The sequence below is a fragment of the Haemaphysalis longicornis genome, unplaced genomic scaffold, assembly GCF_048455015.1.
Source record: "Haemaphysalis longicornis isolate Haplotype H1 unplaced genomic scaffold, Haemaphysalis longicornis Haplotype H1 scaffold_5, whole genome shotgun sequence".
In the NCBI taxonomy this organism is placed as follows: Eukaryota; Metazoa; Arthropoda; class Arachnida; order Ixodida; family Ixodidae; genus Haemaphysalis; species Haemaphysalis longicornis.
In genome coordinates, this window is record NW_027526385.1 from 5,212,580 (window position 1) to 5,239,603 (window position 27,024).

A 27,024-nucleotide genomic window follows, 5' to 3' on the forward strand; every position below is an offset into this window, starting at 1 on the left:
CGTTCTGCGAGTAGGTACTAATACGCTGATGGCCGTGAGGTTCTTCCATGTCGACGTACGGTGTCAGGGCGGGTTTTGGTGTATCTGGCGGAGAAAGTATCCGCTGCCTATAAGCAGTGTAACTTCGTTGGAGTTTACTGCCAGTTTTCGGCTGTGGCAGCGCAGAAACATAGAGCCCCTAATTTAACGATAAAGTACGTGCTTTTTGGTAGCGAATTAGAGTGTCATTGCAATCACTGCGCGTCCCTACACTGTCCTCATAGAGAGGCGTGCACCATGTTCACCCTAGATTCTTGTGGTCGCGGCACCACGTGGCTTGTCTCAGCCGTGCATATTTTTTCAGTTCTCAGTGCGTCTGATGATTTCATGTTGTTTTCATTCATTGATTGATTGATTGATTGATTGATTGATTGATTGATTGATTGATTGATTGATTGATTGATTGATTGATTGATTGATTGATTGATTGATTGATTCTAGGGTTTAACGCAATGCAGGCGATGAGGCGTGCCGTAGTGGAGGACACTGGATTAATTTATTTCCTCAGCTAGGGTTCTTTAACGTGAGCCGAAATCTCGTTCACACGGATGTTTTTGCTTTCCGCCTCTATCAAAAAAGCGGCTGCCGCGGGCGGGAATCTAGCCCGCGTCCTTGTGATCAGACGCGCAACGCCTTAGCCACTGAGCCACCGCGGCGGGTAATTTCATGTTGCGTTGGTAGAAAACTAGGTGCAGCAACTAAGAGGTAGTTTTTACACTGAAGAATTACAGGCATGGAATATCTATTCCCGGCCATTACAGGAGTGGGTTGAACGCGGAATTGAACGGAATGGAACTGGAATGGAAAGGCGCTGCCAATTCCCCAACACTGTTTTTGACGATGCATGAACTCATACTATTAAAGATGTACTAAAAAATGATATCTTGCTTTCCAAATAACGCTTAGTACACAATTTATGCGCACAATTACGTACTCCGGTCGGATGGGCACTCGGCAGTTTTGCCTGAAAACAAGAAAACGAAAATTGCGTGTTCTAGGCGAAGAAATCTCATTTGTGCTTTAAATACTGCAACACACATTTGGGTCATCAATTTCACGGAGACGTGCTGTATTGGATAGTCCACAGTTCGACGGGAAGCACTGTTTATTCCGGTCCGTGAGGTTTTCCCAGAAGTATGCGCTTCCGCACGCACTTTCCTTCTGTATTTCTGCACCAGGTGAGCCTGCATACGCATTTCCATTCATGAGGGTCTGAAGTATGTCTTTCAGGCTTTTTTTCCCCACACTTAAACTCCTTGTAGTGCTTGCATCGCCGTGGTGCTTCCCCTGGTGGGCATTCTGCGATAGAAGAAACTCATATTATTTGTATATAAAAAAAGAGTGAGTAAACAGAAGAGATCAAATGTTCGTACAAATGAAGCATTACACTCCCACTTTTTGAAAATGCGTTTTATGATTATCATCCTCATCAGCAGCTGCAGTAGCAGTACCAGCCTACTTAGGTCCAGTGCAGGACGAACACCTCTTCCACAAACTTCCAACCACTCCTGTCCTGCGCTGCTCGAGCGCATTCTTTGCCTCTGAACTTCCTTATTTTGTCCCTCCATCGAAGTATTGGCCTTCCCTTCCTTATGGACCCGTCTCTTGGTATCCAGGGAAGAAAACGACGATGAAGACAAGTGTACACGTGTCCTGCATGGGCTCTTTTTTTTTATTATTATAGGGTTTAACGCGCCGACGCAACGCAGGCGATGAGGCGCACCGTAGTGGAGGGCTCCGGATTAATTTTGACCACCTGGGGATCTTTAACGTGCACCGAAATCTAGTACATACGGGCGTTTTCGCTTTTCTTCTCCATCAGAAAACCGGCCGCTGCGGCCGGGCATCGAACCCGCGACCTCGTGCTGAGCAGCGCAACGCCTTAGCCACTGAGCCACCGCGGCGGGTCCGTGCATGTGCTCTGCCTATTTGAAACCTCAAGTACAGAATACGCCAAGTCCTGAGGACAAACCCCTCATTAACGCCTTTGCAAAGTTCGTAGGACTACGCCAATACCAAACGTTGGCTCCTAAGTGCATTGTTTTTTTATTTTACGAGCCGCCTTTGCTCGGTAGTGGCGGCGTCGATCTAGGCCTCTTGCCTAGACCTACAGCTTCGAAGGCGGCACAATGACAACCCCTCCTGCGACCTTGGAGCAACCCCAAAGCTTCGTGCAAGAGCAAGAAAGTGGCGAAGAAGCGATGGAAGACAACCACGAACAAGAAGATAGCACCACGATGAACAGTAAGGAGGAATGAATTGAAATAATCAGCCGAGCCAAGCGACGCCAAAAAGGTGAGCAGCACTACGTTAAGAGTAACCCCTAATCATCCATAGGCCTGACCAAGCTCAATCACCTCTAAGCCTAAGCCACCTCCATTCCCGGAAGATCACTAGAAGCTCGTGATTAGACCCAAAGAAGGTTTATCGCTAACCAAATTGAACCCGGCCAAGCTCGCTGGAGCCATTCTATATGAATGAAGACTTACCTAGCGAGAGGCAGACATTTGTATCAGAGTAGAAGAGACTCAAAACATCATCACCGTGAGCCCACCTCACCAGAAGGCATTGCGGGCCCTCAATCAAATCCGAGAGCTAACCAGTTAAGGGAAAACACATCCGGTCAACATGTGTGAACTGGCCCTGCCGACTCGGTCGAGGGAGTCGGTACGTACTACTGACGTACTACTATTCGGGACGTACTACTGCACTACAGCATGCAGCAAGTCCTGGGCGACCTCTACTCATCGGGGCATGAGCGCCTGACGTACCGCTGCCTCGGCAGTACCAGGACTGTTATGATCTCCTTCCAAAGACACAAGGTATCTTTTCTGTGTACTACATGGGTGTTGAAGTTAAATGTTACTTATATAGGCAGGCTTTGCCAATGTGTGATCTGTGCTAAGGGTTAGCACATTGTGGCGATGTGTGTCCAAACCCCACCGTTCCGACTTCTGACTCCTGCAGGGCACGGGATTCGATACCGGCGGACGTCTGCAAGCCGCAGGGTTCCCTGTGCAACGGATACCACCTGACTGTGCACAAAGGGTGCCCCAAGAGGTTTTGCAAGCCTTTCGTCTTGCGCCAGAATGCACCGGCTAGGGATCGTGAAACGCGGCGCTTGACCGCGCAATCCAGGCCCCCGCGGAGCAGGTCTCGTGGACGCAGCCCATCCCGTCATGCGTACCGTGGACCATGCCACTCCAGATCCAGATCTAAGAAGCGGAGCACATCATACGCAGGACAGGTGAGCTGGGCAAGCATTGCTTCTTCCGGTACTCATACCCCCGCTCCCCCACCTAGCCAACCTCAGTGTGTCTAAATTGCGCCTAATGTATCCGACCCACAACTCCGCCCTTTGTCCGTTTTGTAGCGAACGTGGCGCGCTCTACCATATGGTGTGGGGGGTTTCAGAAAAAAACTGTGGCTGATTTCTCTGTCATAGGGATGAGTAAAACACGAAAGTGAAATGTGCAACGAAATCTGCAGCTGGGCATGATTTGGGGGTCGGCGGCTGTCTTGTGGGTGTGCTTGGCAAGCAACGGCCTGCTGGCGGGTCGCTTCAGTAAAGGTATACTGGCGGCATTTTAACGGATACGACGGCAAAGAAATATTGGTTTATCCCGGCATAAAACACTTTCGTGCTAAAATATAAAACCCGAAACGAATCCTAAGTATAACGTATTCTTTAGCACTAAAGGTTGCTTCTCCGCAAGAACCTGTGTGCAGAGATGCATCCTTTACAGTCCGCTCGCTTCGTTGTACTGGCGTCACTTCCGTGACGGATATGACGTCAACGAAATCTTCGTGTATCCCGGAATAAAACACTTTCGCGTTAAAACCCCAAGTTAGGGGGAATTCCTCGTTGGACTTATGAGCAGTGGGAGAACGTGCTGTCCAGTTCCCAGTCCGGACGACCAGCTTCGATTGGTTTAAAGGGCCGTCGCAGCTGGCACCACGAATAGGGTCCTGAAATTAGGACACCACTCCACAATTTTTTTGCTAAAGAAAAAGTTGACTCTCTATTACTTTCTGTCCACTCTCTCGCCCTAATTGACCACCGGTGGTCGGTTTGCCTTACTATATGGCCAGCCCAGGTCCATTTCTTGTTCTTTATTTGAACTATGATATCGCCGATATCATAGAGGGTACATTAAGAGGGTTCAACTTAAATTGTGGACGACTTAGCGCGCAATGGAACGGAAGATGATAGGTGTAACATTAAGGGACAAGAAGAAAGCGGAGTGGGTCAGGGAACGAACGCGTGTTAAGAAGATATTAGTAGAAATTAAGAAGAAGAAATGTACGTGGGCGGGGCATGTAATGCGAAGGCAAGATAACCGTTGGTCATTAAGGGTAACAGAGTGGCGTAGAGAACGCAAGCGTGGCAGGAGGTGGCAGAAAGTTAGATGGGCAGGTGAGATCAAGAAGTTTGCGGGGATAAAGTGGTCGCAGTTAGTGCAGGACAGGGGTAACTGGGGATCAGTGTGAGAGGCCTTTGCCCTGCAGTAAGCGTAGATAGGCTGGTGGTGATGATGATGATGATGATGACTGTCAACTCTAGTTTGTACCCTGATACAGCTGGCACGCTAGTTTTCTATCCCTAAATGTCACTTCTGTCATTATACCTTCCATGGGCCGTTAAGGCGATTTAAGTTTGCTTTCCTGTTGTTTAGCAGGGCGCCAAGTTTTCGCTCCATATGACATCACGTTGTATGTCACGTTGTATATTGAAATCACGTTTGAAATGCCCATTGGTTGTATATTCTCTTTTTGAGTGAGAGACGCAGCTTACGTTTCATAATTTGGGAGTGCCGCCAAGTGCTCCCCAGCCCATGCCTATCCTGGGATTAAGGTTCAAACGGCCAATTATAAATTGTCGTGTTGACAAAGTATTAAATTATTGTTGACAAAGATACTAAATTCATTTTTTAGTCAGCACTCCGTCTGTGTTAGTTCTGGTGTCCTGTGTTCTCGTGCAGTTTCACGCCAACAAAAAAATTGTGCAGTAACTGTCTCGATTGTATTTGACTTCTACTGGCAGATATATCTACGACGGGAGGACTGCGACGGCCGCCGCGCAAATGGTAGCATCCAGCGCCGTGCAAGCCTCGGCACATTAGCACAGCGCCGCCTATCGATCGCTTCGGCTACAAAATCGGAGACAACAATAATACCCAACACTGTGACTATCCTGTTAGTAGTGATGATAGCGTCAATGACGCACGGCATTTCCTATTACACGTTTGACCCTTCTGCGAAATTTGTCGCAGTTCAACTGGACGCAACAACCGCCGTACTATCCTACCGACAGGAACATGAACCGCAGTATAGCCGCCTCCAGAGCCCGGACCAAAATTCCAATTTCTAGCGTTGTGACCCTTAATTCTCGCTCCAAGTTTACGGATTTTCAAGCCCCCGCCATCACCCAAACTGCTGCAGAAGGATTTCTATATAGCCTACCAGCTCCGACGTTATGATTAGCTCCTGCGTGTACCGAGGGCTATTGAGGATGGAAGAGCTCAAAGAAACTTGGCCTGAAGACTCCTCCCAATTGCTTCTTTTATCTCTCTCTCTCTCTGCCCCTCTCTCTCCCTCCCTTTCTTCCTCTCTCTCTGTCCTTCTCCCTCCCTCTCTCCATCCCTTCATCTATCTCTCTACCCTTATCCCTCCCTCCCTCTCTTCCTCTCTCTCTCTACCCCCTAGGAACAGGTGTCGAAATTTCAAACTGGCCAGACCAGCATACCCACACAGAGCATCCAACCAGCTAGTGCAATCCCAACAGCTATGTTTCAACACTCCATTATCATCCAGGTGCAATCGCCGCAGAACTGCAAAATTGAGAGTTCATCCGAAAACGCACCCGCTATGCCCCTCAGAGCAGTTATCGCAATACTAATGAATAATAGTGGCTGCGACCTGCATTATGATACTAATAATCAGCCAATTTATATCCTGTGCAGGCGGAAAGCCTGTTAGAGATTGAAAAAAGCTGTTAAGCAAGTTGGTGCCTTATGATTGGAAAATAGAGCGCGACTTGGACAACGACACTAAAGAAGGACGACGGGACAAGCGCTGACTTGCAACTAACATTTATTGAAGCGTCGTCCCATATTTATACATGGATCATTAGGAGCATGCGCATTTGGTACACTACATGGAAGGCATCAAACAGAAGACATGATCAAAGTGATGTTTTCAACAATTTAATCTCGCTAGCACGCAAAAGCACAGATTTATCGCGACGCACTTGTCCCCTTTCTGCTTAATATAAAACGCTTCCATGAGCTCCCTCGCCACTGTATTATCACTCCTGCCAAGAATTCTAACCTGCTCAAAGAAAGGTCGGCATTTTTCCAAAGAACTGACAGGCCTGCAATCCTCGCAGTGCGCGCGCGTATTATTGCTAAGAGAACAACTATGCTCGCGTGCCCGCCCGGTCATTCACACATCTGCCCGCCTGGCCGATGTAGGCCTCCCCGCATGAAAGCGGTATCTCGTAGACTACCCCGACGTCACAGGGCACAAAGCGGTTGGCATGCTTCTTTTCGCACTTTTTCGGTTTGGTCTTGCTGGAAATTTACGCACACAGGCGGCCAAGGTTTTGTGGAGCAGAAAACACCACCGGCACTTTGTACCGTTCTGCCACCTTTTTCAGGTTGTGCGTAACTCTAAGTATATAGGGCAGAACAACATGCTTCTCCTTAGGTTGTTTTGGCCGCTTCACACGTACTGTTTCCCTGCGTTAGGCAATGCATTGACGTAAACGGCGTGGTCAATTTCCAGGATTCTTGTGGTATGTCGGTGGACCGTTCTATACGTTTATTTTAGTTTTATCTGGACGCAACATTTGTTTCTTTCGACGGACACATGTACATTCAGAAACAGATTGATTGATTGATTGATTGATTGATTGATTGATTGATTGATTGATTGATTGATTGATTGATTGATTGATTGATTGATTGATTGATTGATTGATTGATTGATTGATTGATTGATTGATTGATTGATTGATTGATTGATTGATTGATTGATTGATTGATTGATTGATTGATTGATTGATTGATTGATTGATTGATTGATTGATTGATTGATTGATTGATTGATTGATTGATTGATTGATTGATTGATTGATTGATTGATTGATTGATTGATTGATTGATTGATTGATTGATTGATTGATTGATTGATTGATTGATTGATTGATTGATTGATTGATTGATTGATTGATTGATTGATTGATTGATTGATTGATTGATTGATTGATTGATTGATTGATTGATTGATTGATTGATTGATTGATTGATTGATTGATTGATTGATTGATTGATTGATTGATTGATTGATTGATTGATTGATTGATTGATTGATTGATTGATTGATTGATTGATTGATTGATTGATTGATTGATTGATTGATTGATTGATTGATTGATTGATTGATTGATTGATTGATTGATTGATTGATTGATTGATTGATTGATTGATTGATTGATTGATTGATTGATTGATTGATTGATTGATTGATTGATTGATTGATTGATTGATTGATTGATTGATTGATTGATTGATTGATTGATTGATTGATTGATTGATTGATTGATTGATTGATTGATTGATTGATTGATTGATTGATTGATTGATTGATTGATTGATTGATTGATTGATTGATTGATTGATTGATTGATTGATTGATTGATTGATTGATTGATTGATTGATTGATTGATTGATTGATTGATTGATTGATTGATTGATTGATTGATTGATTGATTGATTGATTGATTGATTGATTGATTGATTGATTGATTGATTGATTGATTGATTGATTGATTGATTGATTGATTGATTGATTGATTGATTGATTGATTGATTGATTGATTGATTGATTGATTGATTGATTGATTGATTGATTGATTGATTGATTGATTGATTGATTGATTGATTGATTGATTGATTGATTGATTGATTGATTGTAGGGTTTAACGTGCCCACGCAACGCAGGCGATGAGGCGCGCCGTAGTGGAGGGCTACGGATTAATTTTGACCACCTGAGGATCTTTAACGTGCGCCGAAATCTCGTACACACGGGCGTTTTCGCTTTTCGCCTGCATCAGAAAAGCGGCCGCCGCGTACATTCAGAAACAAGGAATTTGTATCGAGTTCTGTGTTGCGCCGGTCTTATGCAATATTTTTCTTGCCATGGTCGACCGGGACCTGCTTTTAAGTTTTGAGAAGGATGCTGTTCTGCGTGTTTTTATATGTGTCTACGATTTTTAGTGGTTTTAAGAAAACAGTGTTCTCCTAACTACCTTGCAACCGCAATAGGGATTTCAGAACATTTTGGTCGACATGGGAAGGGTCTTGCATTCACACACGAGGTTCCAAGTCATGACCCGCGTGCAGTTTTTAGATGTTAATTTTAAGTTTTCATCCGACCATGTTTGTTGGGACTATCGCCCGCGTGCCCGTAAACAGCTTCTGCCGTTTTCATCATCTCATTGAAATACACTCTCAACTGAAGAGACTTCTGTCGGTCGGTTACCCAAGCTATAACGGCTGGTGCCGAAGCCTTGCTACCGAAAGCCAAAGGCCAAGTAGATGCGAAGCGACCAGAACAACCTAAGGCGAAGCCTGTTGTTCTACCCTATATACATAGAGTTACGCACAACCTGAAAACGGTGGCAGAATGGTACAAAGTGCCGGTGGTGTTTTCTGCTCCACAAAAACTTGGCCGCCTGCGTGCGCAAATTTTGGGCAAGACCAAACCGAAAAAGTGCGAAAAAAAGCATGCCCACCGCTTTGTGCCTGTGACGTAGGTGTAGTTTACGAGATACCGCTTTCATGCGGGGAGGCCTACATCGGCCAGGCGGGAAGATGTGTGAATGACCGGGCACGCGAGCATAGTTCTTCTCTTAACAATAGTACGCGCGCGCATTGTGAAGATTGCAGGCCTGTCAGTCGTTTGGAAAAACGCAGACCTTTCTTTGAGCAGATTAGAATTATCGGCAGGAGTGATAATACAGTGGCGAGGAAGCTCTTGAAAGCGGTTTATATTATCCAGAATGGTGACAAGTGCGTCAGTGATACATCTGTGCTTTGCGTGCAAGCGAGTTTGAGTTTTTGAAAACGTCACTTTGATCGTGTCCATCTGTTTGATGCTTCCAATTTAGTGTACCCTAGTGCACATGCTTCCGATGATAAATGTATAAATATGAGACGATGCTTCAATAAATGTTAGTTGCAAGTCAGCGCTTGTCTCGTCGTCCTTCTTTAGTATCGTTGTCCAAGCCGCGCTCTATTTTTTAATCAATCTGTTCGAGATGTTGAGACGGCAGCGTTAAGTGCCCCATTCTGCGAAAAAGCGCCGTTGCTGTTGTTTTTGCCCTGTCAAGAAAATGGAGGCCGCTGTAAAAGTAAGTAAATAAAAAACACATGCGCGATATGCAGGAATTTGAATCTGGGTTTCCAGGTACCAGCCCGATGCTCTAATGACTGCCACTATTTCTGCACTTTTTTTGTCTTTATTGCCTGGGAGAATACGTTCAAACACGACAGTACGAGGACACAACATATTCAAGAAAACAAGATAATATATTGAAGTTAGGAAAAGAACAAATACACCCAAATTCAGGCACGGCCGCAGCGACCGCATGTCTGATAGAGGCGAACAGCGAAAACCCCCGTGTGTTCGAGACTTGGCGCACGTTAAAGATCCCCAGGTGGTAAAAATTAATCCGGAGCCCTCTACTACAGTAATAATACGGATAACTCTACTACATGATAACTCTAATACAGGATAACTCTACTACACGGATAACTCTAATAACTCCACTACAGTGCGCCCGCCTGATCACCTGTGAAGCTTCGGTGCATTACACGTCATAATGAAGCAAACCGAATTCAGGCTACCTGCAAGCTGATGATGATGAGGAGGATAATACCCTTAATGTTCTTTGAATGAGCCCAGAAAGGGGAATTGGTCAGTGCTAAATCATTTTTAATGCGTTAGGATTTTGATATAATTATTTATTTCCGAAAAGAAAAGGCCGTGAAATAAAATCTCAGAGTGATTAAAACCCCAATTACTCATTAATGACGTATACCTCAGCAATTCAAACGACCTACAGCACAAAGTTAAGCACTTCGCTCGTAGCAGAATAAAAGTTGTCGTCGTCGTTCATTTTTTGTGCACATGCCCACTTGGGAGATTGGCCCTGAATCGGGAGATTTGAAGTGTGAATGTGTCTATAATTATCATCACCATCGTCATCATCATCACCAGAATCCCCATCATCGGCCTGCTGAGGTCCACTGCAGGACGAAGGCCTCTCCCACTGACCTCCAACCGCTCCTGCTTCGCTACTCGAGTCCCCAGTTTACCACCGAAGTTCCGTATTTCATCCTTCCATTGGGTTATTGGGCTTCCCCTTCTTGTATACCCATCTCTTGGTATCCATTGTGTTACCCTAATTGTCCACTGGTTGTCCGTTCGTCTCACTACATTGCCAACCCAATTCCATTTGTTACTCTTTATTTAAACTATGATATCATCAACTCTAGTCGGTTCTCTTATCCAGATAGCTCGTTTCCTGTCACTAAGTGTTATTCCGAGCATTATTCGTTTCATGTCCCCTTCAGCCGACCTACGTTTGATTTCTACGGGATTTCCCGATCAATATATTCCAAGCGCCAGTGAATATAACCCCAGAGCCACTGAATATAATCCAGGCGCCAACCAATATGATCCGGGAGTCACTCAGGGCAGAACGGACGCGAGCACGCTGTAACTTAGGCGCAACCAATACCGTACAGGCAGAGTGTATTTCCATGCAAGTTGGGTGGACTAGGTTACGGGATCTGTTTAAAGGAGCCATAAAGAGAAAACACAAGTTTCGTTCATTCGAACGATTGCCTCGTTAGAACCATAACGACACCACTTATAACGCAAACTTCGCTCAAATAAGCTACATAATTAGGAAAAAAGGAAATGACCATGCGACCCACCAGCTCATTTTCCGCAACAGAACCTGTGATGTCACTTGGGAATGCTCTGCGATTGGCGGAGGCCGGCAAAAGCAAACGCATGTTAGGCAGGGCTTACAGTTTGCATAGCGAGCTAAATGCCCGTGAAACATATTGCACATTCTTTTTATGACAAATGACGGTGGAGTAAACGGTTGAAGGTCCGAACGAACTCGCAAGCGTGTGCGCCAATGCGTACGAAACTAGCGCCGGCCGAGCTCGGCATCTCGCCGTCGCGCAGACGAATTTTCGGGTTCGAGGCTCTTCGGGGCCAACGAACCGTTCCAGCACGCACAGCCGCGACCTTCCTTCGTATCGTAATCCCTTCACATGAGGTTGGCCGTCATATCGCCAACCAGCAAAGGTAAAAATAAAAACGAGGGGAGTAAGGAACAGCAAGAAGCGACGAGATAGTGCCAGTCGTCGCGTAAGTTTCGAATGGTGTTGGCTTGCTGCTGTCGTTACGAGCTCGTTTCCAGCTTACAACCACTGAAAACTTCAGTTTGTTCGAGTACTTTACAATGAAATTTTGTTGCTGCGTTTTGAAATGTCCATGTAGTACGGGCAAATCGTCGAGGGAGTGCGACATCCCCGCCGGTGAGGAGATCTCCTTTCATGTGCTGCCCAACGACGAACCTAGGCGAAGCAAGTGGCTACGTTTTGTGAACATTGCAAAGGGAGGAGAAAGAGAGCTAAATGAAGTACGAGTGTGCTCGCTTCATTTCCGAGGAAGTGATTACGGCAGGGACCCTTACGTTAGCTCACTCCTGGGACATGCTGGCGCTCGTCGCCGACTTCGTCAAATCGCTCTGACCTTGGGGAAAAAAATGCCGTAAACACCGCGCATTGACGCTCGTATCTTTCTGGTCGAAGCAGAGAGCTCGCGCGAATGACTTTCCATACACGACACCGGCCAACTGGCATAAGTGATACTGCTACTGAAATTGAACTATTATTAACCGTAATCAAAATACGGCACATAAGTACCAGTCTATATTCGTCCGTCGCGACGGGGCTGACGAGGCAGCGGTGCCGACGACTGGGCGTTCGTCTGTTGTGGCTATCGCGGAATGGTCGCTTTCCCGTCCACCGCGTATCCCACAACTCTTGCCGCTCGTGCACTTAGAAGCATTGAGCGTTTTTGTGGTGTGAGGTTGTTAAATGCAAGCCCGAGCTCCTCGGCGAGAGTTTTGGTCTCCGGATCAGACTATTCCATGACTACGGCTGCGGGTGCACTAGGTTTTACTTGTATTTTTAAAATGGCCGCCGTCTCGATCGACTCCCGCGTGCGGGTGCTATATGGAGTCGACATACTAAGTATCTGTTTCATGGACCGGCTCTATGACGCCATTGTACACGTCACGGAATGTTCAATTTTAGCGGGAGATTTAAAATTTGGCTTAAATTGCCTTATTTCTCAGTGAATAAAGCATCATTTGCTTCCGGGAAAGCGCTTGGGGTATTATGAAGCACCTAATCTTTCGAATAAAACAAACTTTTGTTTTCTCTTCATGGCTTCTTAAGCTGATAACTTAGAAAGGGCGCACAGAAACAGAGTCATGTTACTTTCAACCCCTTCGCCTAATTATATATCAACCCGAGGATGGTGTCATTCGTATGAATTATTGCATGTAAATTGCTCATTGATCCGATATGTCAGGGGAAACTGCCAGAACGGCTAACTTTCGAAACCAAAAATTCATGTGATTCTAACGTTAGCTGTACGAGAAGTCCGCTCTAAATTATGACGTCATAAATATCAATCAAATGCATTTCACTGGCTCCTCATCCTGTATAATGGCGGATCATCTTCATAATACCACGTCACATGTGATCTCCAGAACTGGTACAACTCCAAAATTGCCAGCTCATGCGAAAACGATCTGGAACAGCCAACGTAGGCGTGGGTCATGTGACGAACACAAACAGGACACCCCTTCTATTAGTTGCGACCACGAAAGAGTCACGTGACTTACCATGAGCTTTAATACATCACTTGCATTTGTACGAGCAACCGCGTCACGGGCAATGCGTGAACGCTATTGACTTGCTTGTTAGACGCGAGAAAAAAACCTGTCATTGTGAATATGATTTCTTATGATGTCGCATGACTCCAACGGATGATGAGCTATTCACGCGACTTACCATGACGTTTATTACCTCACACGTAATGGCATCATAGGTCTCAAATAATCGCCATTCTTTTGCTTGTTTGCATGATGTGGAAAAGAATTTCGTCTTGGCAAACATGATTCCCAGTCCTGTCGCGTGACTTCTATGTATCATGATTTAGTCACCTGACTTAGCATGAGGCTTACTGCATCACAAATATTGCCATCATACGTATCAAATCAAGGCTGTTGAATTACTTGTTCATGTGATGTGCAAAAGAATCTTGTCATGGCGAACATGATTCCTTGTGATGTCGCATGACTCGTATGAATCATGAATTATACACGTGACTCACAATGACATTCTACAAGTATTCGCATCATAGGTATCAAATTAACGCTGTTGAATTACTTGTTTACGTGATTTTCAAAAAGTCTTGTTATGGTGAACATGATTCCTCATGATGTCGAATGACTCCTATGGATCATGAATTAGTCATGTCAGTTACCATGACGCTTTTTACATCCTAAGTAATGGCTTCATAGGTATTAAATAAACGCTGTTGAATTGCTTGTTTACGTGATGTGAAAGACTCTTGTCACGGCGAACATGATTCCCGGTCCTGTCGCGTGACTTCCATGTATCGGGATTTAGTCACGTGACTTACCATGAGGTTTACTGCATCACAAATATTGGCATCATAGGTATCAAATCAAGGGTGTTGAATTACTTGTTCTTCTGATGTGCAAAAGAATCTTGTCATGGCGAACATGATTCCTTGTGATGTCGCGTGACTCGTATGTATCATGAATTAGTCACGTTACTTATCGTGACGTTCTTTACATCACAAGTATTGGCATCATAGGTATCAAATGAAGGGTGTTGAATTACTTGTTCACGTGATGTGCAAAAGAATCTTGCCATGGTGAACGTGATTTATTGTGATGTCGCATGACTTTTAGGGATCATGAATTAGACACGTGACTTACCGTGACGTTTTTTACATAACAAATACTGACATCATGGGTATCAAAGGAATGGTGTTGAATTACTTGTTCACGTGATGTGTGAAAGTAACTTGTTATGGTTAACAGGATTCATTGTTATGTCGCATGAATTTTATGGATCATGAATTAGACATGTGACTTACCATGACATTTTTTACGTCACAAGAATTGGCATCATTGGTATCAAGTGAATGGTGATGAATTACTTGTTCATCTGATGTACAAAAGTAATCGTCTTATTTTGAACATGATTCCTTATGAAGTGGCATGACTCCTATGGATCACGTGACTACCATGATGTTTTTTACATCACGAGTATTGTAATCATAACAATCAAATGAACGCTGTTGAATTGCTTGTTTACGTGATGTCCAAAGAATCTTTTCATGGTGCACATGATTCCTCTTAACGTCGCATAACTTTCGTGGATCATGAATTAGTTGCGTGACTTGGCCACTACGATTTTTGCATCACAAGTATTGGCATCATACGTATCAAATGAACGGTGTTGAATTACTTGTCCTCGTGATGTGCAATAAGAATGTTTTCACGGTAGACATGATTCCTTATGATGCAGCATGACTCCTATGGATCATGAATTAGTCAGTGACTTACCATGACATTTCTTACATACCAAGTATTGACATCATTTGTATCAAATAAACGCTGTTGAACTTGGTGATCATGAGCAAAAAAAAGTATCGGTGAACATGATTTCTTAAGATGTCGCATGACTCCTGTGGGTCATGAATAAGTCACGTGATTTACCAGGTCGTTTATTACAGCACGAGTATTGGCATGATAGGTATCAAAAAAGGCTGTTTAATTGCTTGTTAATGATGTGCCAAACAATCCTTTGATGATGAACATGATATCTTGTGTTGTCGGAAGACCCATATTGCTCATGATTTAGCCACGCGACTTACCATCACGTTTTTTACATCAGAACTATTGACCTCAAAGGTATCAAATGAACGTCGTAAATTGCTTGTTCACGTGATGTGCACGAGTCGTGTCATGATGAACATGATTCCTTAAAATGTCGCATGATCCATATGGATCATGAATTAGTCACGCGAGTAATGAGGACGTTTTTTTTCATCACATGTAATGGCATCGTAGGCATCTAATAAACTCTGTTGAATAGCTTGTTTGCGTGATGCGGGAAAAAAATTGTCACCCTAACCATGACTCCTTATGATATCGCCTGAGTTCATGGATCAAAACTTAGCCATGCGACTTACCATGACTCTATATCACTCTCTGTGCCAGTGTCCCGCTGACCCAAACTCCCCACTCCCCGCTTTATCGCAATGAGAGCAGGCCCTGGGCAGCTACGAGGAGTTCTGACAACGTCTGGACACCTCCCGAGCTCTGGTGGTCGTGGCGGTCCTTTGGTCCTCCGCCATCGCACCTCGCTAACCCGGTTTTATAAATAAAGTTATGCCTCTTTCCCCTCTCTATCTCTCCTCTCCCCCATCACCCCCTCTCTCTTGGCGAATAGAAACACTTCGAAAATCACTATGTTAGGGACAGATTCGGAATACCACGCCACTGAAGCTGCGCTTTTCATACTATGCTATCGAATGCTCGAAATTCAGCAATTATTTTATTATAAACAAACGATATTATCCGTAAATGGGAGCAGGAAAAGAAGGATGTCTAAGCTTTTTTCCGTCCGTGCGGTTTGTTAACAGGAAAGTCTTCCCGGCGAAGTGGAGAAGTGGAAATACTAGGCCAAGAAGTGGGAGAGAACGTGCCGAGGAAGCAAGAAGCCCAAGAGCAGGTGAGTGCGCGCCCCAAGAAAGAAACCCTTCTCGTGGTCGGAGTCAAACCCGGGTACCTCGCGTTACGGAGCCGACATGTATTCGAATGCAATATCACAGTTTTTTTCCTTCATTGTGATTTAGATGTTATCTCATTCGGGGCGCACAGCATTTCCTTTGGGTTCGTGGCGCGAGCGTTGGCTGTGGACATTGGCTTAGTTGATGTGCACTTCGGCAGTTTGAATTTTAGAATTTAGAGGGGGGTAGATTGTGGACTTTTATTTAGCTTAGTTCACACGGAGAAAGCTTCGCTTTTAGCCCTTTTCCTCTAAGAAAGGTGCCGACCTAAGAAAAGCCAAGTTAAAGCTAGTGCAGACCAACAGCTCCGCTGTTTCTTCAGTTTTCTCAGTTGCGAAGGGGGCAAATTTTTTTTTCGTATTTTCGGCGTTCTTTTCCGGGAAGTTTCGTCTGACTCTTCATTGTTTGGAGGATATGTGCAAGAGGCATATTTTATATTTCATGAGTGTACTTTTTGAAAATCTTTATCATCTTCATTTTTTGCATTCTTTGGTTTTTCACAATTCCATTCGACCAATGGTCTCAATCCAGGCTATTATAACGATTAAATGTGTTATATCCACAAATTATTCATTTTCGTGGAAATGCAGATCGCGGCACGGTTGGCTTGGTTTTCGAAATACCGTTATGCTAATATCTCCATTCACGCTACTATAACGTATAAATGTGCTAGTTCTGTCAATAATGTCTTGTGGGTGCTGTAGCCATCTGTAATAAATAAATAAATAAATAAATAAATAAATAAATAAATAAATAAATAAATAAATAGATAGATAGATAGATAGATAGATAGATAGATAGATAGATAGATAGATAGATAGATAGATAGATAGATAGATAGATTAGATAGATAGATAGATAGATAGATAGATAGATAGATAGATAGATAGATAGATAGATAGATAGATAGATAGATAGATAGATAGATAGATAGATAGATAGATAGATAGATAGATAGATAGATAGATAGATAGATAGATAGATAGATAGATAGATAGATAGATAGATAGATAGATAGATAGATAGATAGATAGATAGATAGATAGATAGATAGATAGATAGATAGATAGATAGATAGATAGATAGATAGATAGATAGATAGATAGATAGATAGATAGATAGATAGATAGATAGATAGATAGATAGATAGATAGATAGATAGATAGATAGATAGATAGATAGATAGATAGATAGATAGATAGATAGATAGATAGATAGATAGATAGATAGATAGATAGATAGATAGATAGATAGATAGATAGATAGATAGATAGATAGATAGATAGATAGATAGATAGATAGATAGATAGATAGATAGATAGATAGATAGATAGATAGATAGATAGATAGATAGATAGATAGATAGATAGATAGATAGATAGATAGATAGATAGATAGATAGATAGATAGATAGATAGATAGATAGATAGATAGATAGATAGATAGATAGATAGATAGATAGATAGATAGATAGATAGATAGATAGATAGATAGATAGATAGATAGATAGATAGATAGATAGATAGATAGATAGATAGATAGATAGATAGATAGATAGATAGATAGATAGATAGATAGATAGATAGATAGATAGATAGATAGATAGATAGATAGATAGATAGATAGATAGATAGATAGATAGATAGATAGATAGATAGATAGATAGATAGATAGATAGATAGATAGATAGATAGATAGATAGATAGATAGATAGATAGATAGATAGATAGATAGATAGATAGATAGATAGATAGATAGATAGATAGATAGATAGATAGATAGATAGATAGATAGATAGATAGATAGATAGATAGATAGATAGATAGATAGATAGATAGATAGATAGATAGATAGATAGATAGATAGATAGATAGATAGATAGATAGATAGATAGATAGATAGATAGATAGATAGATAGATAGATAGATAGATAGATAGATAGATAGATAGATAGATAGATAGATAGATAGATAGATAGATAGATAGATAGATAGATAGATAGATAGATAGATAGATAGATAGATAGATAGATAGATAGATAGATAGATAGATAGATAGATAGATAGATAGATAGATAGATAGATAGATAGATAGATAGATAGATAGATAGATAGATAGATAGATAGATAGATAGATAGATAGATAGATAGATAGATAGATAGATAGATAGATAGATAGATAGATAGATAGATAGATAGATAGATAGATAGATAGATAGATAGATAGATAGATAGATAGATAGATAGATAGATAGATAGATAGATAGATAGATAGATAGATAGATAGATAGATAGATAGATAGATAGATAGATAGATAGATAGATAGATAGATAGATAGATAGATAGATAGATAGATAGATAGATAGATAGATAGATAGATAGATAGATAGATAGATAGATAGATAGATAGATAGATAGATAGATAGATAGATAGATAGATAGATAGATAGATAGATAGATAGATAGATAGATAGATAGATAGATAGATAGATAGATAGATAGATAGATAGATAGATAGATAGATAGATAGATAGATAGATAGATAGATAGATAGATAGATAGATAGATAGATAGATAGATAGATAGATAGATAGATAGATAGATAGATAGATAGATAGATAGATAGATAGATAGATAGATAGATAGATAGATAGATAGATAGATAGATAGATAGATAGATAGATAGATAGATAGATAGATAGATAGATAGATAGATAGATAGATAGATAGATAGATAGATAGATAGATAGATAGATAGATAGATAGATAGATAGATAGATAGATAGATAGATAGATAGATAGATAGATAGATAGATAGATAGATAGATAGATAGATAGATAGATAGATAGATAGATAGATAGATAGATAGATAGATAGATAGATAGATAGATAGATAGATAGATAGATAGATAGATAGATAGATAGATAGATAGATAGATAGATAGATAGATAGATAGATAGATAGATAGATAGATAGATAGATAGATAGATAGATAGATAGATAGATAGATAGATAGATAGATAGATAGATAGATAGATAGATAGATAGATAGATAGATAGATAGATAGATAGATAGATAGATAGATAGATAGATAGATAGATAGATAGATAGATAGATAGATAGATAGATAGATAGATAGATAGATAGATAGATAGATAGATAGATAGATAGATAGATAGATAGATAGATAGATAGATAGATAGATAGATAGATAGATAGATAGATAGATAGATAGATAGATAGATAGATAGATAGATAGATAGATAGATAGATAAATAAAAAAATAAATAAATAAATAAATAAATGAAACTTTATTGACACAAGGATGGCGACTCGGCCTATGTGGGGGCGGGTAAGGAGGGTGGTGTCAAATCGGGAAAACTTTACATTCTCAGATGAACGCCAGTAGCGAGAGCGAAGTCCCACAAGGAGGTAAACACCTGCTTGGCTGTGACTGCGGGTGGGTAGAGCCAGTCCGTCAAACACGTAACGCTGCTGTGTTTGCAAGAGGTGCGCTCCGCGTGCAGTCCTGGACACGTCCAAAGGAGATGCTCAATGGTCGGTGTGGTGGGTGGTGTCATGGCCGGTGGAGGTGAATTGCTTGTGGTAGTGCCTGGGAGAACGTTTGGCCTCCCTTTCTTTGGTATGTAAGACCGCCACTTGAAAAGGATGTCCTCTGTAAGCGCCTCCCTAGCACGAGCCTTGTGGATCAGAACGTGAAGGCCACGTGGCAGTCCTGTAGGTAACGGGTAGTCATTGGCAGGGATGTGGCTGCTGAGTGGAGCTCTAGCACATCGCTGGTAGATGGCACGGGCTTCAAAGGGGTCCAAGTTGGGGTCGTGATGAGGCAATACTGGGTGCGAGCGGGTGAAAAGAACATCACTCGCCAGGGCATGCACGGCCTCCTTGGAGGAGTTAACGCAGTGCCCTGGCACCCAGTCCACCCGAATTTGTAGTCCTGTTGTACAATGTAGCCTCCGGGCAAGCATCTTGATGGACGCAGATAGAATTCTGATAAGGCACCCGGCGCAATGCGCGGAATTCCTCCTGGCTGGCTGTGAAGATAGTTGCATGAGGCCAGTTGATAGGCCAGTGAGAAGTTTGAAGTTGTCGGACAGCCAGTAATATCGCTTCGAGTTGGAGGTGGGTAGACGATGGCGCTGTTGGATATTATAGCTGACAGGCGGCTTGAAATGTCGAGTGAAATGGCGGCTTGAAATGGCCGCTAATCCGGCAGTATTCGTGGATGGGTCCCAAGTGGCGTCGGTATAAACAGCGCTATGTGGAAACCGCTCGGTCATTTCAGCTGTGCGTCTGTGTTTGTTGGAGTGGCGAAGCGTATGACCGGTGTCTGGGAGTGGCTGAGGGTTAACGACGATGAAGTCGTCCCATGGTGGAAGCGGCAAAGGGATGGGATGTTGTGGTGCCGCGCATTGTGGTAGTAGCGCGAGTAGCGCACGGCCGGCAAGAGTGGATGCTCGTCGGAAGTCGTGCCTTCCTGACGGGTTCGGATGATTTCAGTGAGAGGAGGGAGTTGAGCGTGCTTGTAGAGCTCCTCGAGTTTGGCATGTTTGGGAAGGCCAGTGATGACTCTAAGGCTCTCACGATGTAGCACCTCCAGCTGCTGCAACTGAGCCTTAGTGAAGTCGAAGCATACTGCCCCATATGTCACTTTGCTCGTGAGGACAGCCTGGGTCAATAGTTTGAGTGTCTCCATTGTAGCCCCTCCTAACCGGTTGCTTATGCGTTTGATTTTGTGAAGCTGTTGATGCCATGTTTTCTTGATTTGTTCAAGCCACACACTGCAGCCGCCATCCTCAGGGACAGGGATGCCAAGAACTTTAACCCACTTTTCGGGGGACAGCTTAAGGAGCGATCGTACAAACTGAAAAGTGTAGGCGTTCTTCTGTTGCTGTGTGCCACCAAACACCACATATGTGCTTTTGTCAGGCGAAGGCTGCATCCCAGTGTGTTGGAGGGCGTCGGCGAGAGTATCGAGTGTAGTTTGAATATGTACCTGCACTTGCTGTTGGGTCAGGTCTGTCTTACGGGGGTCAATCCAAATCGTAATATCGTCGGCATATGTAGTACATTGAATGTGGGGTATTTGTCGGAGTTGCCTGGCAATTTTTGACATGACAAGATTGAATAGAGTAGGAGGTAAAATAGCGCCCTGCGGTGCACCTAGGTGGTTGTGGAAGATGTGGGGGTGCTCTTTTCCCGTATGGATTTCAAACGTTCGGTTGCAGAGAAAGTTCTTGACAAAATTGGTGAGTGTGTGACCGATGTGAAGTTCTCTCATAATCGAAATTATGTAGGCGTGGGAAACTGTGTCGAATGCTTTCTTGAGGTCAATAGTAAGAAGGACTCCTGGAGCTGTCTTAACATTCTTTCTCAATTTTTTCTCTATCATTGGTCGTAATAAGAGCAAGCTGTCATGAGTGGTCACACCGGGCCGGAACCCGGTTTGTGCAGCGTCGTAAATGGCGTCGTTCGCTGTTTCGAGCAGGTAGGTGAGACGAGTAAGGATCATGCGCTCCATCAGTTGGCAAAGTGTGGATGTAAGTGAAATGGGACGAAGGTTGGAAATGGAATTAGGGTTTTCTTTAGGTTTTGGTATTGGGTGCACACGGAGTGCTTCCATTCAACAGGGAGTATCGCAGATTCCCATATTGTGTTAATTTCCGCCAACAACTGTTCTTTAGATTTCTCATCAAGGTTACGGAGCATTTGCCAAGTAATTTTGTCCTTTCCGGGAGCGCTCTTGACATTAACAGCCTCAAGGGCTATGTTCAGTTCTTGAATGGTGAAGAATGTGTCCTCAGGCTTCAGGTGATTACCGTAGGATGGGGCGTATATAGTCGGGTCGTATACGTTATCTTGGGGGGAAAATGTCTGGGCTGCAACTCGTTCCAGTTCGTCTTCGTCTATAGACTGTGCAAGTAGGATGTTTTGCGTGGTGTTAAGATATTTTGTCGTACCAAAGAGAGCTTTGTAAGTGCGCCACAGCTAATAGGAGCCGGTTCGCTCATTTAGGCTTGCGCAGTGGTCAAGCCAGCGGGTTCTTCTGATGTGCTTGGTGTACCGTCTAGCTTGCGCCATTTTATTTCGAACTTTGAGTAAGTCGTTGAATTGTTTTCCATTGCTGAGATATTGAAGGTGGAGGGTCTCGCGGGTCGATCAAAGGTTGATCAAGTATTTGTCAGGTGTCGGAGTGTCGTCCCGGACGTCTAAATGTCTGGTGGCATGCTTGACAGCCCGAGCTATTTTCGTGGCTAACGGCAAAGTGTGGTCGTATTCCGCAATGAGGGAGCGAAAGCGTTCCCAGTCTACCACTGTGCGGCGCAATTTGCAACGAGAAGTTGAGTCTGCCAATGTTATCCATATGGGGTAGTGATCGGAAACCATAGGGTCTGTACCACAGCGCCATTCGCGAACTACACTGTTTGAGGCCCACGTGAGGTCGAGGGTAGTGTCCGTCTGATTTGCGTGAAGACCGTAACGGGTGGGGTAGTCGAGGTCGTTCTGAAGTTCCATCCCTGCTCTGGTAGCGTTATCGGGAAGTGCTTGGCCGCGAAGGTCCGTTGTATTGTGGTGCCAAGATAGGTGTTTAGCATTGAAATCTCCAACGAAGAGGAGTTTGTCATGCGGGTATTGCTGGCGTAAATTAGGTAACCAAGAATAATCAATGCCAGGAGAAGCTCGACAATTTGTTGTAGGGCGGGCGTAATGAGATGCTAAGAGATATCTCGTCTTGTTCATAGTGCAGCTGACAGCAACTGTTTCCTGTATTTCCGTACAATAGGACGAGGTATCAACTTGGGTGTGGGGTATATCCTTCCTTATGAATATGGCGGCTTGTGCTTCTGTTTTGAATTGTCCCCCGCGTTGTTTGTGATGTATGGACGGCACAAAGTAGCCCTGATAACCTGCTATTTCTGGGGTCGTACCTCTCGTTTCCTGAAGCAGGAATGCGAGGGGCTGAGGGCTGATCTATTGTCCGGAAAAGTTCCCCAAGCTCTGCGGCACTGTACTTGAGAGAACGGCAGTTCCATTGAAGAACGTCAAGGTGGGAATAAGGCTTAGACGAAGCCATGAGCTGTGGTTGCAGGGTTGTGACCAGTAGTCACGTCTAACTGCATGACAATGCGTTGTAGAGTCTTCTGAGTCTCAGTTAGCTGTTGCGCTGTGTGTTGCACGCATTGCTGAAATGACTGCATGTCCTGGTGGCATTCGACTGGGAATGTTGCTGTCTCTTTTGTGTGTTTTTCTAACATGGTTAGGATTTTGTGATGACTGGGGGTTTGTAAATTAACTTGAAACTGTGGTTCGTCCGGCGAGGTATCATCCTAGCGCCGAGAAATGGCAGGGGAGGTGGTTTGTTGCTTTTCGAGAGTGTTGTTTGCTTGAGGATTGCTTGATGCTTGCTTGAAGGAGAGATTTTGTCTGTGTGTGATAATGTGTTTCTTGATGTCATTCATTCGCTGCTCATGGTTGCGTTTGAGTAATAAAATTTGTTTCTGTAGAGCTGCCATCTCCTCAGCGAATTGTGTCTCGGCTTTTTGACGTGCTTGTTGTAGTTCAGCAATTATGGGATCATCCTCGTAGTTGACAGCAGATTCCAGCGGCGTGGAGTCTTGACTGAGATACTTTATCTCTGAAGCTTTCGATGCAACGGGTAAGGGCGAGTCACCGGGGTCTGTAAGTCGCCGTTGACGGTTGCCATTTTGGTAGCGGTTTTGAAAGCGGTTTTGTTGCTGGCGTATTTTAAGCATTTCGACGAAGTGAGGGCGAGCTGGACACTCTGTGCAAGTGGCGAGGTGTCCGTCTTTTTTACAATGCACACAGTGCTGCACTATGTTCCTTATAAGGACACAGACCGGGATAGTCCTTCAACTCGTGGTATCTACCACATTCGTTACAGATAATAGTTGGGGAAGGACAGCTACACGCCTTATGCCCTGGTTTGTGACAACGTGTGCAAATTAGTGACTTTGCCTGGTAAGTTTGCACACGGCGTAAGAAACCGTGGTAATATAGTGAAATATGGCTCTACAGCTGAATATAGCTGAGTATAACTGCAATATAGGAGTTAAATATGGTTAAATATACTGAAAAATAAATAAATAAATAAATAAATAAATAAATATTTCGCATTTTTGTGTAAATGCCGGGCGTTATATCATACTGGCTGAGGAGGAGGGGGGGTACCCGACAAAAAACGTTACGCATTAAAATCTGCGCCACCCAATACTGTACGACGCAGATTGCGGTCTGTGATGTTCCAAAGTGCTATGCAGAATTTTTAATTTGTTATTGTAAAATCCTTGTGCTCCCTCTAAAAATTATCGTTTTTTTTAATATTTTACGTTGCACAAAAGACTACCCATGTACTTTCTAAGACTACTGAAAAGAAAACAACCGAAGGAAATATTCTCGAGTAAAGGTTGCAATTAACCAAGGGACCGTACGTGCAGTGCAAAAAGGGTAAAGAGGGCACTTGTGTGTCTAGTAGTAAGGACGTTTCTGGAGGTGAAATACCGCGAAAATTGTTCTACCGTTTCATATTTGTTATTTAGAAAATAACGTGTATTTGTCAAGTTCCCCGCTTTTCTTTGCATGGTAACTTTAATCCTTTTGGCGCTTATGGCGACGTCCCAACACAAAAGTTCCTCCAGCGTATTGAGGACGAAACCAAAACTTTTAGTTTTCTGGGGAACAGTTCTTCAAGCGTGCGTATAGCGATAGACATCGCCATTGTTGGGAGCTGGACAATACAAAAACAAAGAAGCCCCACCTAAGACCGCAATGACGACGTGGCGGTTAAAAAACAGAGCTATCATGCTTGCGGGTCTATAAATAGGTCCACTACAAACTTTTTCTTTTTGTTTGTAGACTGATGTGATCATAATATTTATTCAAACATGGTAAAAAAATTGCGTTCCAAATGAAATTCCTGATTACGAGATGCTTTAAATAATCACCACGTTAAATAATGCGTTAACACTTGCATTTCCGAGTGCTATGTTTTGTAATACGGTAGCTAATTGGGCTAGTTGAATACGTTCATGGTGGTCACCGCAGACGAAAACATCACACGAAGGTTATGAACGCCACAAGCGCTGTCTAGCAGCTGAACTTTTATTGGGAAAACACGAGTCATTCCAGCAAAAAAGGGGTATTACAAATCAAAAAACGAAATCAAAAAACACAAACGGCTCAAAAACGTATCACACGAATACTTATACATACGTCTTGTTTAAGAAGGCAACCGCCTCATCGGTTAGCGAAACTGAAGGGTGGCACGCACTTGTCTCCGCTTTTCATAATCTTATACAATTGAGCAATTTTCTTCGTACGCTGGCTTTTTGCTTCTTATCGCCACCTTTTTGTTTTTGATCTCTTGTTGTCATAGTATTTAAGTACCTAAAACTTTTTTTCTCGAAATAAAAAAAAACCAGGATTGGAAGAGTAAACTTTGGACTCAACAAAAGACGATAAGTATCAATAACTTGAGACATTGCTGACCAACTGCTTTGCCAAGATACACTCAAGCGGATAAAAAACTAGGTATTCCCGATACAACGAGGAGAATAACAAATGCCTCCGCTCTACAAAACATTTTAAGGTAGAGTGAAAGGTCGAAATTTTTCCTTTTTTTTTTGAACTTCGATACCTATAAGACCACTAGTTAAATCATAATGTCTCACGATATTAGAATTCTGTTTGTTTGAAGTGGTAAGATTTTCAGAACTGTACAATACGCCCAGTTGCTTGTTCTTTAAACTTAGGCATACAGCACAGTTAAAAAACCCGGCGCAATAAGACAACGGTTCTGCTCATTAAAAAACAAACGATATGCCGCAGAACCTTCTTGTTTCCCTCACACGGAAAGTGCAAGTTATGGCTTTTGTACAGTGGTCTTTACCGTCAGTTGTATTTTTTAGGTCTATTTTTCTGAACGTCCACACATCAGCAACCCTTTACGCTTGAACGTTTTTTCCGCACAGCCTTTCTACTAGCTCAGAACTATAAACCTCATTTTAATCTCACCGGCACCATTAAATTACTATTGTCTCTCTTTTTAAATTTAATAAACTAAAAAGCACAATTAACACGTAAAGCTATATGTACAGAGGGCAACACACTTGTCTATAACACAGGTTTCGTACTTATAGCCTTATCTTGCCTCGGCCTAAAAGCATTTGAAGAAAACTATTGTGTCATTCTGAAGTCTTAACCATGTACTTTGACCTCAGCGTTTTTGTGACAAGTGTGAGTCTGCAGTTTTGAGAGGTAACTAGTTGAAGTTGAACTCAGTGTCCTAGACAAGGGTGTCGCGCACTGCACTCAGTTTTACATTTTTCAGTTGTTACAGTCTTCAAGGAACAGCAATTTTATAGGTACGTACTTGGAGGCGGGCTGGGACGAGGTGGACGTGGAGGACGAGGAGGGCGAGGTGGGCGAGGAGGACCAGGCCGGGGTGGACGGCACGAAGGGCGTGGAGGGCGCCCAAGGCCCGGAGGACGCGGACCAAGTAGGCCGTTTAGAAGATTGCCAAGAGGGCTTGGAGGGACTCGAAGACCTGGGGGACCTGGAGGGCGTTTTCGGGTTGCAGGGCTGTGAGAGCTTGGGGAGTTGTCGGTTTGTCCAGGACCCGCAGAACTGGGCGGTCCTGAATCGGGGGGTCCTTTCGTGGCACCACCATCTTCTTTACTTTTTTCAGCATTTCCATTCTTTGCAGGTGCCTCTTCCTCTTCTGAAGAGTCTGCAGCCCCTTCAGCCGGCAACAGCAGGTGCAAGCTCACGAAAAGGAACACAACACAGAGCGCCGCAGTTAAATTCATTTAAAAACAAGCTTCTAGCCCACCGTTCAGGGAATGTATGGGTTCTGATAGGAGCTTTCGATGAGGGTACATATACTAAGGTATATATAGACGTAAGCAATAAAATTTTCTTGTTATTCATGACTATCCCCAAGTGCTTCGTTTTGA

General features: G+C 43.2%; 1 long non-coding RNA gene across 1 annotated transcript; it reads right to left on the reverse strand.

The window, feature by feature from the left end:
- Positions 1-1,109: 1,109 nt before the first annotated feature.
- LOC144139028 (uncharacterized) lies at positions 1,110-27,024 on the reverse strand. Its single transcript, XR_013316022.1, has 2 exons — positions 26,442-27,024; positions 1,110-1,338 (listed from the first exon to the last, which is right to left on the reverse strand). It is a non-coding gene; the product is annotated as an uncharacterized LOC144139028 (long non-coding RNA).